Raw genomic sequence first — 20272 nt, 5'->3', positions numbered from 1 at the left:
AGGCCCTGAGTGGTCATTTTCTGAAGCTATGAAGACTAAGATGAAAGGAAGCTCCGAGATGCTAGAGATATGAAGACCACAGGCCATGCTCTGCAGGCGTAGATGGGAACTAGCCAAAGAGGGAGAATGTATGCTACAGGTGGCGGGGCTGGAAGAGCAGGACTACTTAAGCCTCTTGGTGCCTAGACAACCGTGTCACAGTCTCCAGATGCTGGGTATGGTGCTGCACGATTTAGTGTTTTCCCTGCTGAAGTTTGGTCTTACTTTTGACCATTATTGGATATGTGTCAATTCTTTCATTTGGAATGAAAATGTTTACTTTGTGCCACTCTATGAGAAAGCATACAGCTTATTTTTATTTTTGGAAGCTCACAATTAAGAAGTTACATTATTTTTCCAGGTGAGATTTGTACTTTTTTTTTGTTTTGTTTTGTTTTTTGTTTTTTTGTTTTTTTCGAGACAGGGTTTCTCTGTGTAGCTTTGCGCCTTTCCCGGATCTCGCTCTGTAGACCAGGCTGGCCTCAAACTCACAGAGATCCGCCTGCCTCTGCCTCCCGAGTGCTGGGATTAAAGGCGTGCGCCACCACCGCCCGGCGAGATTTGTACTTTTACATAGCATTGAAATTAGTAAAGACTACAAGGACTTTTGAAATTGGACTGCATGTATTTTTGCATTACAGAATGGCTGTACTTTTTGGAGCCCATTCCCTATGGTGGGACACTTTGCTCAGTCTTGATGCATGGGGGAGGGCTTGGTTCTGCCTCAACTTGATGTGCCAGATTTTTTGACTCCCTATGGGAGGCCTTATCCTCTCTGAGGATTGGATGGGAGATTGGGGTGGGGGGTGGTAGTGGTGGTGGTGGTGGTGGTGGTGGTGGTGAAATGGGAGGAGGAGAGGGAGGGGAAACAGTGGTTGGTATGTAAAATGAAAAAAAAAAATAAAGTAGAAAAAAAAAAAGAAAATTCAATGATAGAAAAAAATAAAATGACCATAAGCCTATGAGGACCAGGGGTCAAAGATTATGATAAGAATAATATACTTGGGTCTCAAGTTGAAAAGGGGTGGAATTGTAAGGCTTTGTGTCACTTAAAAAACAATCCTCCAGCCTCACTTGTGAAGGATGTAGCTTCTAGGCATGCCTGTGAGGGATTCTGCTGATTAGATGAATTGAGTGGGAAGACCCACCCTAAAAGTAGGTGGCATAGTACATTCCATGGGTGAGGGTCCTGGACTGAGTAGAACCAAAAGTGACCTGAGCAGTAGGAGTCACCTTGGTTTACTTGTTAACTGTAGCTGTGTCATCACCAGCTTTCCCAACCTCCTGCTGGTGTGATTCCCCTGCTGACCTATCACTATAACCCCAAATGAATCTTTTCTCCTTTCAGTTGCGTTTAATACAGAATGTTATCATAGTGATAGAAAAAGAAGCTAAAACCCATGGGCATTTAGTTCTGTTTTCTGTAGAGGAACTTCATTTCTTTCAAGAATATACCCAAGTGTAGTATAACCGCATGATATGGTCTATTTTTGAGAAACTTGCATATTGTTTTCCATAATGGCTACCATTTATTATTTTCATGAGGGCTATATTTCATGAGGTATGTGTATGTAAATTCAATTTTTCCCAGCTTTACCTAAGCAAGATTGGAAAGTCTCTAAAGGGAACTTTATTCTTTAACTGAAAGCATAGACTACAAAATACCATAGAACTGAAATACAAAATACACACACACACACACACACACACACACACACACACACACACACCCCACAAAATGAATGCAAGTGAATTACTTCTTTTTCCTTAAAGGTAATTTAAACACAAAACAAGAGCTGATCCAACCAGCCAAACTTTACCATTATATTCTCTTCGTTAAAAGCTCCCAAAGTATTTCACTCATCATTTTCACATTTTTTTTGCATGAATTAGCTCCACTATGACCATTGTGTGTTCTGAAAATGTGCTGTAATTCTTCATTGCTTCTTCTTCCTGGGTTGGCAATTCTTTCACGAGAAATGCCTATCCCATCCGTCCCTAGAAAAAAAAAGTTAATTACAGAGCAAAGGATGCCTCCAGTGAGATAACATGTCAAGACAACTACCAAACAAGCAACGCTGTTTATATCACCACTCTTTGAGCATGACGTCCGTATTTATTTACCAATTAATTATGCAAGCTTTTTCTTTCTTTTTGTCCCCTTTCATTGAAAATATTTTTTCTCACAAAGTATAGCTCATTAAGGAATACCCTCCCTCTATTCCTCCCAGTTCCTCTCTTCTTCCCCTTCAATCTGGATCTACCCCCTTCCTGTCTCTTAGAAACAAACAGGCTTCTAAGGGATAATAATAAAATACAGTACAATAAAAAATGTCATCAGATAAAACAAACAAACAAACAAACAGAAAATCACATTGGAATTGTGCAAAAGAAACAAATAGAAGGAAAGGAGTCCAAGAGAAGGCACAAGAGACAAAGACTGTTCATCTGCATACTCAGAAATCCCATAAAAACACAAAACTGGAAGACACAATATATGTGTAAAGGACTTGTAAGGTAAAAAGATAGAAAAATAACATAAATAAAATAAAATAGTAAGATAAAAATTTTTGAAAAAGGAAAAGCCTTTGACTTGACACTCCCTTGGAGAAAACTAAACTTTCATTTGCAAGTTGTTATTAATTGGAGTAGTTTTAAGGTTAGGGATAGGGACGTGTGTCCACTTCTCCCTTCAGCTCTACACTCCAACTGCTGCAGACCTATGCAGATGCTGTGCATGCTGCCTTAGTCTCTGTGAGTTAATATGTGCACCTATTTTGTTGATTTAGAGGGCCTTGGTTTTTTGTTTTATTGCTTTACTTATTTTCTGTCCTCAACCCCCTCTGGCTCCTACAGTCTTTCTGCCTTCTCATCCATGGGTTCCCTGAGTCCTGAGGTAAGGGATTTGATGGAGACATTCCATTTAGGGCTGAGTGTTCTCACTCTCCACATAAATGTCTCTTGATGGGTCACTGTATTAGTTTCCACCTGCTCTAAGAGGAAGATTCTTTGATGATGGCTGAGCAAAAGTGGGTTTATGGCTGAGTTGGTGTTAACATTTCTCCTTTAGGAGCCTGCAGAGCAACTTCCTGGACAAAAGATGCTAGCACATACAGTAAAGGCTCTATGTCAGCACGAGCTCGACTTTCCTACATTCAATGTTGTGTAGATGTTGTCCTCAGCAACAGGGGCTTGATGTCTGTTTGTGGAGAAAACCCTATATTCTTGACAGTAGCCTGGGGTGTTTAGGGATACCATGGGATCCTTTTGGCCAACAACTCAGTTAGCTATACCTCAACATAAGTACTATAAGCTTATTTGGTATCAAGAGATGGCCAACTGAGGCTCTGTCTCCCCCATTATTTGGTAATTTTATTTAGATTGCCTTAATACATACGTATATGTGTGTGTATTAGGAAGCTTTTGCTGTATTAGATTTGCATATTACCTTAATTTTAACTGTATCTTCCTGTATTCCCTCCCTCTTCCTCCTCTTCCATCCTCCTGAGACTTGATCTTCTCCTCCCAGTCCTCCCCCATGCACCTATAGCTATCTATTCTATTTCCCTTTCCTAGGATGATCTATATATCCCTCCCTAGTCTCTTAATCTGTACCTATCCTCTGTGGTTCTATGGGTTGTAGCTTGGTTATTGTTACCTACCAGGTAATATTTACGTAGAAGCAAATGCTGTATTTGTCTTTCTGGGTCTGGGTTACCTCATTGAGGATGATTTCTTTCTAGTTCCATCCATTTACCTATGAATTTTATGATTTAATTTTTTAAAGACTGAATAGTACTCTGTTGTAAAAATGTGCCACATTCTCCTTATCCCTTCATCCATTGATGGACATCTAGCTTGCTTGAAGTGTCTGTCTATTATGAATAGAGCAGCAATGAACATGGTTCAGAAAGGGTCTCTGTAGCAGGATGAACATCCTTTGGGTATCTGTCCACCAGTGGCATAGCTCGATCAATCTTCCTAGGAACTGCCACACTGATTTTCATAGTGGCTGTACAAGTTTGTACTCCCACCAGCAACGGATGAGTGATCCCCTTACTCCACATCCTCTCCAGAATGAACTGCCACTTGTGTTATTGATCTTAACCATTCTAACTGGATTAAGATGAAATCTCAAAGTATTTTGATTTGCATTTTTCTGATCATTAAGGATGTTGAAAATTTTTCAATCATTTGAGTTTAATATTTTGAGAATTCTCTGTTTAGATCTATACCCTATTTCTGTTCTAGTTGCCAGCACGAACTTGGGAGAGTGGATCCTAAAAATTAGGTGGACTAAAGTCTCATTCAATAGCCATCTTTTTTCAGAGCATCAGACAATTTATATTCTGAGGATATTCTGAGGTTTAGGTAAAGTCATATGAGCAAAGTTCACTTGAGTTCAAGCTGTATATAGTCACAAGGGCAAGATCACATGCATTTAGGCTGTATACAGTTAGGAGTGTAACTCCTGCTTGAAAGCATCATTCTGAATAACAATGGGTTAGATGACAGGTAATCTAAAGTAAACCTACTCCTACTTATTACACCTCAGAGGGTCACAAAAGCACATTCCAAGAACAAATCTATTTTATGAAGAAACAGAGGTTACAAGACTTTTGCCTTGTTTCCTCACAAGTATTCAAAAATTCCTCATACAGCTTCATTCATGGGCCATGTTACAACAGTATCCCATATTTTTTTTAAACTTTATTTTTATTTATTCTTTGTGTCTTTCACATCATCCCTCCCCATCTCATCCATCTCCCCCACTCCCAGAAGAAAACAAGATAAAATTTAAGAGAAAAAAGGAAAAAATAATTTGGAGAAGAGAAAAATCTCATCATAGAAACTGCAGTGTGACACAGTAAGTCATGCAGTAAACCCCTTTATCCACACATTTTTACATGCAGGTATTCATCGCAAAGAATCATTGATCTGATTCAAGGACCCTGGTCTCTGCTACACCATCACTTTTTAATTGCTTTATGTGTTTTTTTTTTCACATCTTGATTTTTGAGTTCTTTACATATTTTGGATATTAGCCCTCTATTAGATGTGTAGTTGGTAAAAATAATTTCCCATTCTGTGGGCTGCTACTTTGTCTAAATGACAGTGTCCTTTGCTGTGCAGAAGCTTCTCAATTCATGAGGTCCCTTTTATTAATTGTTGATCTTAGTGCCTGTGCTAATGATATTCTGTTTAGAAAGTCTTCTCCTGTGACAATAATTTGAAGGCTATTCCCCATTTTCTCTTCTATCAGGTTCAGTCTGTCTGATTTTATGCTGAAGTCTTTGATCTATTTGGAGTTGAGTTTTATACAGGATGATAAATATGGATCTATTTGAATTCTTCTACGTGCATCCATCCAGTTTGATCAGCAATATTTTTGGAAGATGCAATCTTTCCTCAGTGTGTACTTCTCATTTCTTTACCTTAAATCAGGCACCCATAGATATATGGATTTATGTTTAGATGTCACAAGTGACAGCTCATGCTGGAGAGGATGTAGAGTAAGGGGAACACTCACCTATGGCTGATGAGAGTGAAAGTTTGTACAAATACTATGAAAATCAGCGTGATGGTTCCTGGGAAAATGGATTCAGCCATACACTGTTGGGCAGATACCCAATGGATGCTTTATCCTACCACAGAGACTCTTTCTGAACCATGTTCATTGCTGGTCTATTCACAATAGACAGATACTCAAAGCAACCTAGATGTCCAACAATGGATAAAGGAATAAGGAAAATTCAGTTTGATACCATGATCTGCTTTGTGACAATACCATGCTTTATTTTTATTTTTATAGCTCCATAGTACAATTTGAAATTGGGCATAGTGATATCTCCATCAGTTATTTTATTATTTAGAATTGTTTTAGATATTCTGCTCTGGGCTTATTATTGCTGTTGTTGCTGTGTGTGTTCATGTGTATGTGCGTCTGTGTGTAGTTCCATATAAAGCTGAAAACTGTCCTTAAAAGATCAGTGAATAATTATGTTGGAATTTTGATGTGAATTGAGTTGAATCTCTAGATTATTTTTGGTAGGATGGCCATTTTCACTATGTTAATCTTAAAGGTATTTTTGATTGCTGAGCTTTTTGGAAACATATAACACGGTTGATTATAATCACTGTCTGTGTAATATTCACAGAGCTTATTTCTCCTAACAAAATGCACGTTTATACCCATTAGCCAGCTGATTTCATCCTTCCTACTTTCACCAGCCTTTGTTAAGCGTGTTTCCACTTCCTGTTTCTAGGGGCTTGGCTGTTTAAGCTAGACACGTAGGGGAAATCACATAATCTATGTCTCTGGGCCTGGTTTGTTTCAGTTTGCACTATGCTCTCCAGATTTCTGTATGTTTCAATGACTGACAGAATTTCAATGTTTTTATTATTGATGAGTATCACTCCATTGTGAATTTGTACTGTATTTTCTCATTCATATGCAGATGGACACCTAGGCTGACTCTGTATTTGCCCACTGAGAATAGTGCTACAATGAATATGGAAACACAGATCCCTTTTCCACATGATTTCAAATCTTTTGGGTCTATTTCCAGCAGCAAAATTCCTGAATCATATAGTACTCTTTAAAAATACAAATAAAACAAGAAAAAAAAACTCCATACTATTTTTCACAGTTGCCCCACTAACTTCCATTCCCTCAAGCAGTGTAAAAGCTGCAGTTTTTCATATCCTTGCTTGTAGCTGAAAGTTTTCCTGTGTCCAGCCCAGTTCATAGCCGCTCAGACCAAGTAAACACACAGAGGCTTATATTAATTAAAACTGCTCGGCCATTAGCTCAGGCTTACCACTGACCAGCTTTTACACTTAAACTCAGCCCATTTCTGCTAATCTGCATGTCACCACATGTTCTGTGGCTTTACCTGTGTGCCATTACATGCTGCTCCCTGGACTGTAGACTGGTGTCTCCTGACTCAGCCTTCCTCTTCCCAGATTTCTCCTTGTCTGCTTATCCCGCCTATACTTCCTGCCTGGCTACTGGCCAGTCAGCATTTTATTTATCAACCAATCAGAGCAACATATTTTCACAGCATACAGAAAGACATTACCATCACTTGCTGAATCTGGTATCTTCTGCCTTTTTTCTGAGAATGGTTTTAACCAAAGCACAATGACTTCTCACTGTGTTTTCCACTTAGAACTCTCCCATAATGAGTGACCCTGAGCACTTATCCTTATACACATTGACTACTGTGCTTTTAAGAAGTTCCTATTAAGACTTTGAGTAAGTTCTTTTAAATCCAATTATATTTATTGTTGAGTTGAATTCCTTGAATATTGTGGACATTAGCATCTTTTAAAATTTGTAGTTTGCAAATTTTTTCCCAGTCTCCATGCTGTCTCTTTGCCTTGCTGCTTCTTTGCTATGCCAAAACTATGTAGTTTGATGTAATCCCATTTGTCTGTTTTGTAATTTAATTTCTTTTCTGAGAATTCCACACGTGAGTATTATATTTACATCATTTCCAACTCTCCCTCTTTATCCTCCAATTCCCCTTACATCTCTGTCTCTTGGATTCAGGACCTCTTCTTTAATAAATATTGATACATATATATTCACTTATATAAACACACACCCTACTGAGTCTATTTATTGTTGTTCCTGTGTGTGTGTGTGTGTGTGTGTGTGTGTGTGTGTGTGTGTGTGTTTAGTGTTGACCACTTGGAATGTTGTAATGTTTCCTTTGATTTCTTCTAATAGTTTTAAAGTTTGAAAACTTTGTATTTAAGATTCTTTTTCTGTATTTTTTTTTATTTTTTCCCTCATATATTATGGGCCAATGGCAGTTCCCCCTCCCTCCTCTCCTCCCAGACTCCCCCAACCAGCACATCCTCTCTCACCTAGATCCACTTCTCCTCCTTTCTCTTCAGAAGAGGTAAGACCTGCCAAGGATATCAACCAAACATGTCATATTAAGTTATAATAAAACTAGACACATCCCTCATGTTAAGGCTGGAAAAGGCAACCTAGTAGGAAGAAAAGAGCCTCAAAAGTAGGCAAAAGAGTCAGAGACACCCCCCACTCCCACTGTTAGTAGTACCACAGGAACTCTAAGATACACAATCATAACATATATGCAGAGGACCTAGGTCAGACCCATACAGGCTTTCTGATTGTTGGTTCAGTCTCTGTGAGCCACTGTGGGCCCTAGTTAGTTGATTCCGTGAGTCATTTTCTTGTGATTTCTTGACCTCTCTGGCTCCTACTCTCTTCTTCCTCCCTGTCTTCTTCAGGATTCCCCAAGATCCGCCTAATGATTTGCTGTAGGTTTCTACATCTGCTCCCATCAGTTTCTGGGAGAAGCCTCTCTGGTCTGGTTTCATAAGATGACCGGTTTAGATTTCATATCCCCCATTACTAGGAGTCTTTGGTAGGGTCACCCATGTGGTTTCCTGAGGGTTTCCATTGCATTAGGTTTCTACCTCATCTCCAAATGCCCTCCAATTCCAGTACTCTCTCCTCCAACTCTTCCCCCCACCCAACACCTAATCCCTCCTATTCCCATCCCCACCTGCTCCCAGTCTACTGGAGAAATCTATTCTTTTTCCCCTTCCCAGGGAGATCCATGCATCCTTCTTTGATGCCTCCTTGTTACTTAGCCTCTAATCCATTTTTATATGCTCTTGGTATATGAAGGATAGTTGATATGCTCTGCTTATGGACAGTATTTTCATAACATTTAGCAAAAAAAAGTCTTTATCCAGATGTAGATTCTTGTTTCTGCTACCAAACACTATTTGGCCATAGGAATATACATGTATTTATGTGTTTTCTATTCTGCTGCACTGATACAGGTGCTTTTTTTTTGAGCTAAATAATATCTCCACACCATGCTGTATATTTTTATATATTGACATTATATTTTGAAATCATAGTGTGAAGCCTTCAGTTTTTTAAGATTTATTTTTATTGTTTTAATTATGTATATGTGTCTATGTTGGGGGGTGTATATGTGAGTATAGGTGTCTTCCAAAGCTAGAAGTGTCAAATCCCCTTGGAGCTGGAGTTACAGGTAGTTGTGAGCAATCAGATGTGCTAGGAACTCAGGTCTTCTGAAAGAGCAGTTAAGTGCTCTTGACCACTGAGCCATCTCTCCAGGCCCTAATGCCTTCAGTTTTACCTTTTGACTCTAGATGGCCTTGTTTTCCTATTGGTGACAATCATGTACGAATTATTCATGTTTCAGTGAGGATTCTTTTTATATTTCAATCCTCAATTTCTAATCAAAGACATAGTATTTGGGTAGTGTTTTTATTCCTTAAGGTACAGGGAACACAAACCCTTATTTTTAAAGGCTTTTTTTTCATTATCAGAAATTATTAAAAATCTATTCAAATATAAAAATGCTGTAAGTAAATAAATAAATATAAAAATTCATTTGAGAAAATTTAAATACCACACAACTTTAAGATGATTTTATTAACAAAATGAATATTAAATTATTGATCTTCTATTGAACATTAAAAATCTGAACCCTGTAGCAATCATATATACAGCTCAGAGATACTGAGGAGTTATAAGTTAATCAGAATACTTTCACTTTTACTCTACAAACTGAGAGAAAGAGAATTAACTCTGGTGTATTTGTGTGTGTGTGCGTGTGTGTGTGTGTGTGTGTGTGTGTGTGTGTGTATGTGTGCATATGTGTGTGTGTCCCAAATTGAAACTCTTGTGCATTTTTATTATTACAAAATAAATGGTTTATTTATAAATTCATCTCTCTGCATTTTAAAATCATGTTGACAGACATAATCAATAACTAATCTCATTAGTTTCAGAGTTACGCTTCTATAAGTATGCTAAACAAACACAAGAATACTATTGCTTTTGTATTTTTTATGTGCTCTTCTTCCTGTTTTATTGCCTCTTGATATTTCTCTCAAATCATAACATTTATTTTAGATGTTATGTGTGTTTCTTTTATAGGTGTTGAAAATATTGCATCTCAGATTATACTATTTTTCCATTGTGAGTGATCTCTTGATATTGTTTAAAACTATTTTTCCATGCAAATATTTTTTTCTTTTTTTAAAAACATGTAGGCATTTCTTGTTCAGATTTTTGAGTGACACAGATGTTACCTTGGCCATGTTCATGTATAGGTTCACAGACTATTTCATAATATGTTTCTTCTAACACTTGCATTAACTTTTGTCTTCATTTACATGAATGATCCTGACATTGTTTATTTTCTAAGCCAAAGATCAAATTTCAGGTATTTTAAATGCATATATGTTTAACACTTTTTATTTAATTTTCATTTGATTAATACATAGTTAAGCAATATTTCTGGATAGCTATACTTATAAACATATTTCCTAATATTGTCATTTCAATCCAATAACAACAGATAAGAAACACATGAAAGTTTAGCAAAAGTGTTGGTATTTCTTTGCCTATAAATCTAATAATGTCATCTAAAAGGTCAAATCTGTAAAATTGTCCTATTTTAACACATTTTATGATTGTTATTATTAGGTCTTTAATCTCCTCAGAAAGCTCAATGTGTGGAGACAAAGTTCCCAATGCAGCAACAATCAAAGGTTGCAGAGAAGGTCTTTGTTATATAAAATCCCTCTTTCCTCTACTTCCTTGAGAAAATAGGGTGAAATCTTACCTTTGCTTTGCCTTCTGCTATGATATTTTGCTTCACCACAGGCCCAAGAAAAATTAGAACAAGTTACCAAGGCCAGAAACCTGATGCCAAAATAAATCTTATAGCCCTAAGTTGTTTATCCTAGATATATTACCATAGCAACAGAAGGAAAGCTGCCCAGGCTAACCATTTATGATTTTTTTAAAATTCATATGCCAATATTTATAGTATTTAGACTTGTCTAAAGAAATTTTAAAACACTAGTTTACAACTTAACACAAAATACTCCTAGACTAAGAATGGATTTTTTCCCTTTGATTTCTTATTCCCAGTTTCATAAGATAATTATGTTCGATGACTTCAATGATTTTCAGGAGTTTTCATTGAATATAATATATGCTATTTCAAAATCATTCAGGCTGCATACTTTTCACCTTCTAGTTAATCTGACCTCAAAAAGTATTGTAAAGTGTTATAAATTGTAAGAGTCTCTAAACTATATATACTACATTAATGCAAAGAAGTAATATCATTTTATTAGATATTACAGTCATTGAAAAACAATATCAAATCAAAATCAAATAAGTACACAGAAAATTTACATGGTTTGGGAAGTCAGAAAAACAAAATAATGCATTCACCTAAAATAACTTTAGATAATGACTATTCTTCTTTCCAGATGAAATAACATCTAGAAATTGTATTTCTTTTTACATACTACTTATACCTTTATTTTTAAAGCATCTCGCCTCAATCAAGAGAGTGCAGTTTAAAATCTGACAATGACTTGAGAGAAACATTTTGTGAATTATAACCATCAGTCAGAAAATGTTTGTATGGAAAGTTCTATTCTAACAGCTGTACAACATTTGAATATTTTCTTCAATACGTTTCTTTTTTACATAGTTTAAGGGTATTGCTTTTAATATAAGCTAAGATAAAGAAGTTTGGATGTTGGAAAATAGCAAAGATTACAACAAACTTTTTATATTTTTATTATAGTTTATTATATTATTTAAGTCTGTAAATTCCCCAAACCAATTTTCCTGTAATGCCATTTCATGAAACAATATTTGGATTGTTTCTTTATCATTTCTCCATGTAATAATGTCTACCTTAGACAATAACAGTCCAGATTAAATCTTAAACTTATCTCTAATTGCCACAAAAGACTATAGGAAGGGAATTTGATTCATGAAAGATATTTATAAGAAGCTGAACAACTCAGAGGGGATTTTCTAGGGTTTCTGACCATGACTAATATGATTTGTGACTTGGAAACCCATGCAGCTTTATAGCTACTTGGGCAAATCTCATAGCATTGATATTATTGCTGATGATTTCACTTTCTCATATTGTTACCCTGAAGTATTAAATATTGAAAAAATTCAGAAAACCACAGCTTGCAATAAAATTTTGTTAGAAACATTGCTCTTCTCTACCCTAAAGGATTTATTCTATATTAAATAATGAAAAAAACTAAGGTAAAGAATGATTACTTATTTTTCACATAAGAAATCTTATGTTGAGATAGTCTATTTATATGTTTATTCACTTATTTAGTGGTTAGAGAGTGCCTCTCATATACTAAAAGCTTGACTACCAAACAACTAAGAAGAAATGTCCTTGCTCTGTTGAGATTACCATCATCAATTCTTCAAACCTAATAAATAATGAAAACCTTAGATACAATCTAAGAAGAAACTTAAAATACAGTAAAACGATGAAGTATAACTTAAGTTAATAGTTCAGAAAAGTTCTATATGTATACAATTCCTACTCAAAGTATTTGTGTAAATACACAAATCATATATACAGATACAAATAATTATGCAAATATTATTTACATACACAAAGAGAACTTATTTTTTCAGGAAAAGGGTTTATTTGGCTTAGTCTGGAGGTTCCTGGCTATGAGTGGGCAGAGTCATTGTCCTAGGGCCTGTGATGAAGCAGGGCATCATGGACAGGAAGATACAATAGGATGAGCTTTTCACATTACAGCCGCCAAAAATGAAAAGAGAAAGATCAGTGTCTCAAAGCTCCTTCAAGGAACCACCTACATTCCTTCTACAAAACCTCGTAAATGTTCCACCACCTTCTGAATGGGCAGGAGGGCATAGTGCTGTCACCCTTCCTGTGGGGCCACTTTCCAGTCATGCTGGCTTGTCCTGCTCCCAAGGACATAGATCAAAGACCTGAAGGGCAGAATCAAGGACTAGCCTGAAATTGGTCATGATGAAGAAAAAGATGAGCAAGGAGAACCAAGGCTCTGCTTCAAACACCTTGGCCTAGTACACCACTTGGTGTACCCTCACTGTCCCCCCTGCCAACAGAAATGACCCACTGCTTTCTTCAGGATGCGAGACTGAGCCAGGGAGATGTGGAGCTAGTGACTACCCACCTGCAGGACATGACCAACCTTAGCCAGCCAGCATCCTGGCCACCTGCTGAAGGGCCTTCTCCTCCTGATCTGTCAGGACAGTGTCCAGTGTATCCTTGTCCAACACTACCTGGAATGTGACATCAGGAAACTCCATCTGTGTCATGGCCATCTTTAAGAAACTCATGTTTAGCCATCAGCTGACATTGTGCTCTTTCATTTGCTTGATGACAACCTCACTGATGTCAATATTCGCTATATCCTGATAGCCCACATCATATAGCTGTTTGCTAGTTAGTAACAAGCCTAATATATCAGCAAAGTCTCTGTGTGGTTATTTGGGAGCTGACTGGTGGGACAGAAAAGTCTGCCTACACATCAAGGCGTTTATAAAGGTGTAACAGGTTTTTCAGGATCTTGGGATTAATCACTTTCAATTGATTTAATTTGTTATTCAGAATTTATGAAAAAATAAAATAAAATGAAAAAGTCAGAGTGATTTTCTACCTCATGAGAATCCTGAGAAAAATCAAGGATGGAATAAAGAAAGTAGAAAAACGAACTGGAAATTGGGAGGTAAGAAAGTTTTCTCCCATGGATCCTGCTATGTTTTTATGGAGTGTCTTATGACACTTATGGAGTCTTAGGGTAACATGGACCGATTCCTGCGTGAAGAGCCAATAAATGTCCATTCCACTGAAAGAGCCAGTATGAACCCACAGAACGGTCTATAAAGCTTAGACAAAGGGATGCATGCTCCTTGTAAAGCTGACAGTGACCTAAATTGCAGATTTTAGAGATAAAGGAAAAGAATCTATTTTTTAAAGGTCAGTTCTAAGGGGAAAAAAATCGAAAGAATATCTGTCTCTACTCTCTCTTTTAAGTCACAGAAAAGTTCCAGTGAGATTAAATGACAGACCTACAGACACAAACTAAATTGAGTACAGATTTAAGTTCATACAATGAAAAACTTTTGAGAATTCTCAAGATAACACTTCTACAGTGCCAGACCATTCCAAACCTAATAATATTTGAATACAACATTACTAAGGAAATGAAGAACAGATTGTTATTAGCTTCTATCATTATTACTGTGTCAATTGTTGGTTCAGGGAAACTACTGAAGGAAATATTTTTACTGCTCACTAGGTGGTTAAGACAGATTTGGGATGGAGGAGGAATGGAAAGAGCACAAAAGCTATCAAAATGTAAACTATTTTTGATGAATATCCTTGGTTGTCAACTTGATGACGTCTGTAATTAACTAAAACCCAAATGACTGGGCACATTGGTGAGCGATTTTTTTTAATTAAATCATTTGAAGTGGGAAGACCCACTTCTAACAGGGATCGTTGAGGTGGGAAGATCTGCCTTTAATCTGGTCCACACTTTCTTCTAGAAGCCTATATAAAAGACATGGGATGGGTAAAGGAAGCTCTCTCCTACTCTTTCTTTCTTTACATTTTTCTCTTTCTTTCTTCTTGGTTCTTCTTGCTCTCACTAGCAAGTTAAGTCCTTCAGTGACATTAGAGCCTCCTTCTTTCAGAGTACACTGTTCACTGAACACCAGCTGAGACATCAAGCCTCAGCAACTGAACAACTACTGGATTCTTGGACCTTCTGTTCATAGGCAGCCATTGTTGGATTACCTAGACCACAGTCTGTAAGCCATCTTAATAATTAAAACTCCTTTCTATATATAGAGAGAGATTCATTCCATAAGTTCTGTTACTCTAGGGAACCTTGATTAATATCCTGTTTTCTTAATTGGGGAACTGAAAACTTGACAATTTAAAAAAATAAAGAAAAATTCAAAGAATTAGAAGAAATATCTTAGAGATTCTTTTCTGCAGCTTATAACAGACAGGACTGAAATGGTGTTTGGGATTGTCTTCAAAGAATGTACAAAATAAGATCACTGAGCAGTCTGAAGTTGCAATGATTTTTAGGAACATGTCTTTATATCTCAGAAATGGTACAGATCTAGTTTTGTTTATTAATTCTTAAACACTGACTGGCGTTCTTAACCATGATGGTAAAATGACAATGAATAAGTTAAATGTGCAATTGTGTAATTCTTATGCACACACATTTGTTTGAAATTTAGTAGAAAAGGGCATTTTTCCCCATTTGTCTCTTTTTGCCATACTTCTCTTTCTCTTTCCTTTCCTCTCATTATTTCACAATTCTATAACATTACTAACCCCCAAGTAGCAGATGAAACTGTGCCATTGGCCTTTACAAATTGTTTTATAAACACTTTCTATTCCTAAAGGCATCTTTAGAACTTGTTTCTGCAAACATCCCAGAAAACTCATAAGGAAATGCAACCAATATGATAACTTGAGCTTTGTAAAACCATCCTTATTGCTTAACTTGATTCTGTACTTGATTACTTCAAAAATAAGGTATAAGTATAAAGGGTGTTTATACATGGGGTTCTGAACACAAATCTGTCTAAAGGATGCATGAAATCAGAAGTCAAATTGCAATGCTCAAAAGAATAATATTAGGAAAGTAAATCCATGTAGCTCTAGGATTGCATCTTACCCATTTGGTAATCACTATTCTTCTCAAAGTGAAGGGACATAATAGCATTAAGTAAAGAATTATCAGTTTTAATATTATATGAGCATCTTAAAATTCACCAGAATCCTGTTAGTCTAAGAAGATAGGCACAGAAATTATTTTTCTCTTTGATCTTGTGATCATCAGTGCCCTTTCTCCACACCTAGCTGTAGCCATACACTGCCCACATCTTCCAAACTTCACCAAGACTAGAGGAAAGTGGGAGGAGAGACCGAGGGAAGGTTGGAGAAGAAATGGCATAAGTCTCATTTCTTACTTCTGGTTCTGTGCTCTAGAAATCTCAAAATATCCATCTTGTAGTCAAATTTCTGTCATTTGCTTCAAAATCATCACATTAGCCTAACAAAACTATTGAGCTGTCACAGCTCTGCATTCTTATTTTCTCTAAATATGCCATAATGGTTTAAATCTGCACAAGTTCTTGTTTGGAGAGCTTGGTCTCCAGGTCTGTGGAACCTTGGAGAAGGTGAGGCTGGGTTGACTGAAGCAGATCTGAAGGGGTGGACCTCTGGAGTTTATAATTGCTGTGGTTCCAAGTTGATTCTCTCCTTCATAGACAGCAGCAGTGTAAATGGCTTTACCACATCCTCTTCCTGCCTAAGAGCCATGCCAACTGCCGTACCCACCAGGATGGATGGACATCCCTCTGAAATCTTGGGCCCAAATGAGCATTATATCTTCTAAGTGGTTTCTAGCAGATATTTTGGTCACAGTGATAGAAAAATAACTAATACATATGCTGAAATGTTGTTTGAGTCCTTCCTCCCCTTCCTCAAGTGTTTACAAACGTATATTTGCCAAACATTTAGATGATAAAATGAAAATGATTGGAATTACGTGGGATTTTTTAATGTCATCGTTCCTATTTTATCTTTATCTTTAAATATTGTTTTTCAATTAGATAGTGCTGTTTTTGCTTTCAATATTCTCTAGTTTAAATGACACATTAACAGACCAGGAAAACAACATTGCAGTAATTATAACACCACAAGACTGGAAACATTGTGAAAGAAGTAAGTCTGAGTAGCTAGTTGGGCAAATAAATAAGGTTGTAATTGGGTACAATTATTTACTTTAGGCTTACCAGCCATGCTTTGCTTACAATATGGTGTCAGATGAGAGACTTTAGTCAGAGTAATCTAACAAGCATCATGACATTTCACATAAAATACACCTAAAGTTGATCCCAAATTAAGATTCAGTATAGATAGAAAAGAAGGAAGAGAGTGATTTTTTCCTCTCTCCACAGCTATCAACTGACTGCATCTCTTCTATAAGTTGGGTCTCCTTGTCTGTACGAGGATTTTAGCTGGGTTGATATTTGCAGGTTTGGACAGCACTAATGGAATTAGTGGCTTATCGATCGTAAAAAATAAAGGAGAAATGAAGTTGGGGGGATAGTTTGGGGGAATATGGAGGAGTTGGAGGAGGAAAGTGAGTAGTGAAGGATGAACGATGAACGTATTTCATTGTGTGCATGTATGAAGTTCTCGAGACTAAAGATACTAATTTCACAGAGAAAGCACCATTTGCAAGCTTGTGTTTTTAGAAACCAGCCATTTATCAACATAATTAGCTTCTTGTTTTAAAATTTGTTTTATTTATTTTTTCTTAATTTTCTTGCTTGTCTGCTTGGTTAGGCCAACATGAAAAACTGAAGAAATTATAGAGCAGAGACTAAAATCCATTTATATGCCCTAGAATATTTCCAGAATTTCTAAAGGATTTGAGTGTAAGAAAAGAAAATTGTATTTATGCTCCTTGGAAGTATCTGCAGTGGCACAGTAAAAGAAAATGAGCCATCCTATTATACAAAGTCAAAAGAACTTAAATTTAAAAAGAATAAGTGCTTCGTGGACAGGAGTTTCTTCTCATTATTTTAGTAAGAGATCTCATTTTCCTGATAACAGCAGTGGAAATGTGAGCATGGAGTTAGATACCATTTCATATATTTTTACCTAATAGGAACACAGGTAATTTCAGATGTGCTACTAGGTGATTGCAAATGTGCTTATTGTCTGTGTCTCCTCTGAATTGTCAAGAGAACAGTATGTTCCATCATTTAGTTTGCTGCCAGCAGGGAGAAAATATATCTTGTAGATGTTTTGTTTGCAAAATTCTAAGGAAATGAGACAGCAAGATTTTATTAACAAAAGATCCGATTGTATCAAATGTACCCCAAAATTAATAAACGTATAAGCCATTAACTAACATCCCATATGAAGTACATTAATACTTTCTTCCAGCTCCCAAATTCTGGAGGTATACTGTGATTGGTCTTAAATGTGATCCTACAGCTCAGGCTGTTTCCCTAGTAACCTGTCCACAAAAATCTTTATTTTTCTACATTACTTTCTTAGATTTTAACAATCGCCTTTGAGAATTCACACCATGTCCTATTTTTACAACGTAAGACACATTTAGAGTATTAATATACCTGAAGTACTCTCTTTAGAATTTCCTTTATTTTCAAGGAAGACAATATTCCTTTCTGATCATTGTTTGCTCTAAAGTGAAAGGACATTCTCTGATTCTTAGCACAATGGTTGCTTTTCTAGAATCTCCAAGAACTTCAGACTTAGAAATAGCAGACTTGAAATCACTTATAGTTACTGCCTATTGTGGTTTGACTCTGAATTTCTCCACAGTTTGGATGCATGCTCCTCAACTGGTAGAAATGTTTTTGGAAGGTTATGGATCCTTTATGTGGTACAGACTAGCTTGTAGGAATGCCATTAGTAATTAAAGGTGATACTCAGCCCCTGGTTCCATTGTTCTCTTCTTTCTGACCCACAGTGGTAAGAAGACACTTCCAAAATTCTCACCCCCTAGAACTCCTTAATGCTTTTCCCACCCTGATGGACTGAACTTTCCAACATGTGAGCCAAAACAAATTCTTTCTTCTTTAAGTTGCTTTTTTGTTGAGCAAATGTAGTTAATAGTAATGCAGAAGTAACCAAGACACTGACCCATTTCCATCCCAGTGTAGACACTGGTTAATAAAAACATTCTTCAAACAGATAAACAAATAAACAAACAACAACGACAAAGTTTTCTTTTGCAATCCTGATGTGAAACACCAGGGAAAGGTTAAACGGAATAAAACAGTCTAGTCATCATCAAATTCTATATTATTCAGGGTTTTCCATAGGAACAGAACTGATAGAATGAATATGCAAAAGGAGATGTATGACTTTGGCTTACACAATAGGAGCTGGATAATCCAACAATGGTCACCAGCATGCTGGAGAGGCTGGGGTTCTGATAGGTACTCAGTTCATGAAGTTGGGTGCCTCAGCTGTCCCAATCTGGCACTGAAGGCCTGTGTAATTATTGGAGAGTCACTGGTAAGAAGCAAAAAAGCAAAGTTGGGCAGGCAAACAGCATTACTTTTTCAATGAATATCTTTATAACTGCTCTGCCTGTCCATTTTAAGAGGCTCTTCATACTTCAACTCATCTTTCTTGGAAATATCCTCACAAGACCTGCCCAGAAGCATGGTTTTTAGTTGATCCCAAACTCAATCAAGTTGAAAATCAAGATTAATCAGCACAAATATTAAAGAATATATTTGAGTATTGTAGGTCAAGACAAACTTAAAGAGAATATATCCTCAGAAAACTCTGTGATAGAGACATTGAGATTTAACAACTCTTTTAAGCAAATTATGAATTTCAATCACTGTGATTTTAAATAAAAAGGCACTTTTATAAGCAATTGTTAGCAACTGCCTTTTCAACAGAGCACTGTAACTAAATTTCTTTTTTTTAACATTTTTTTATTTTAATTTTTCATTTTACATACCAACCACAGATCCCTTTCTCATCCCTCCTCCTCCTCCTCCTCCTCCTCCTCCTCCTCCTCCTCCTCCTCCTCCACCACCATCTCCCCTGACCCATCCCTCATCCCCACATCCAACAGGGTAAGTTCTCCCATGAGGGGACACCTAAGCCAGGTACATTCAGTTGAGGCAGGACCAAGCCCCCCTGCTCTGCATCAAGGGTAAGCAAGGTGTCCAACCATAAGTAATGGGATCCAGAAAGCCAGCTCATGCACCAGGGATAGACCCTGATCACACTGCCAGGGGCCCCTCAGATAGACTCAGCTACACAACAGTCTCTCGTATGCAGAGGGTCCAGTCCAGTTCCATACAGGTTCCACAGCTGTCAGTCCAAAGTTCTTGAGTTCCTTTGAGCTTGGTTCAGTTGTCTCTGTAGATTTCCCCATCATAACCTTGACCCCCCTCTTCCCTCTCTTCAACTGGACTCCTGGAGCTTGGCCTGGTACTTGCTTGTGGATCTCTGCATTTGCCTCCATCAGTTACTCGATGAAGGCTCTATGATGACAGGTAGGGTATTCACCAATCTGATTACCAGGGTAGGCCAGTTCAGGCACCCTCACCACTTTTGCTAGTCGTCTAATCTGGGGTCGTCCTTGTGGATTCCTGGGAATTTCCCTGGCACTCAGTTTCTCCCTTAACCCCATAATGTCTCCCTCTATCAAGATATCTCTTTCATTGCTCTCTCACTCCACCGCTCCCCCAGCTTGACCATCCCATTCTCTCATGTTCTCATCCTTCATCCTCTCCCCTCTATTGCCCCCATCCCCAGTTTACTCATGGGGATATCTT

At 37.2% G+C, this 20272-nt stretch overlaps 1 long non-coding RNA gene across 1 annotated transcript; it reads right to left on the bottom strand.

The window, feature by feature from the left end:
- Positions 1-1842: 1842 nt before the first annotated feature.
- LOC131894059 (uncharacterized) lies at positions 1843-18984 on the bottom strand. The gene is made up of 2 exons (XR_009374830.1): positions 18847-18984; positions 1843-2037 (listed from the first exon to the last, which is right to left on the bottom strand). It is a non-coding gene; the product is annotated as an uncharacterized LOC131894059 (long non-coding RNA).
- Positions 18985-20272: the final 1288 nt, after the last annotated feature.

Source organism: Peromyscus eremicus, chromosome 17 (genome assembly GCF_949786415.1).
Source record: "Peromyscus eremicus chromosome 17, PerEre_H2_v1, whole genome shotgun sequence".
NCBI lineage: Eukaryota > Metazoa > Chordata > Mammalia > Rodentia > Cricetidae > Peromyscus > Peromyscus eremicus.
Note: the sequence above shows the minus strand (reverse complement) of the source record. Positions and strands in the feature narration are given on the sequence as shown.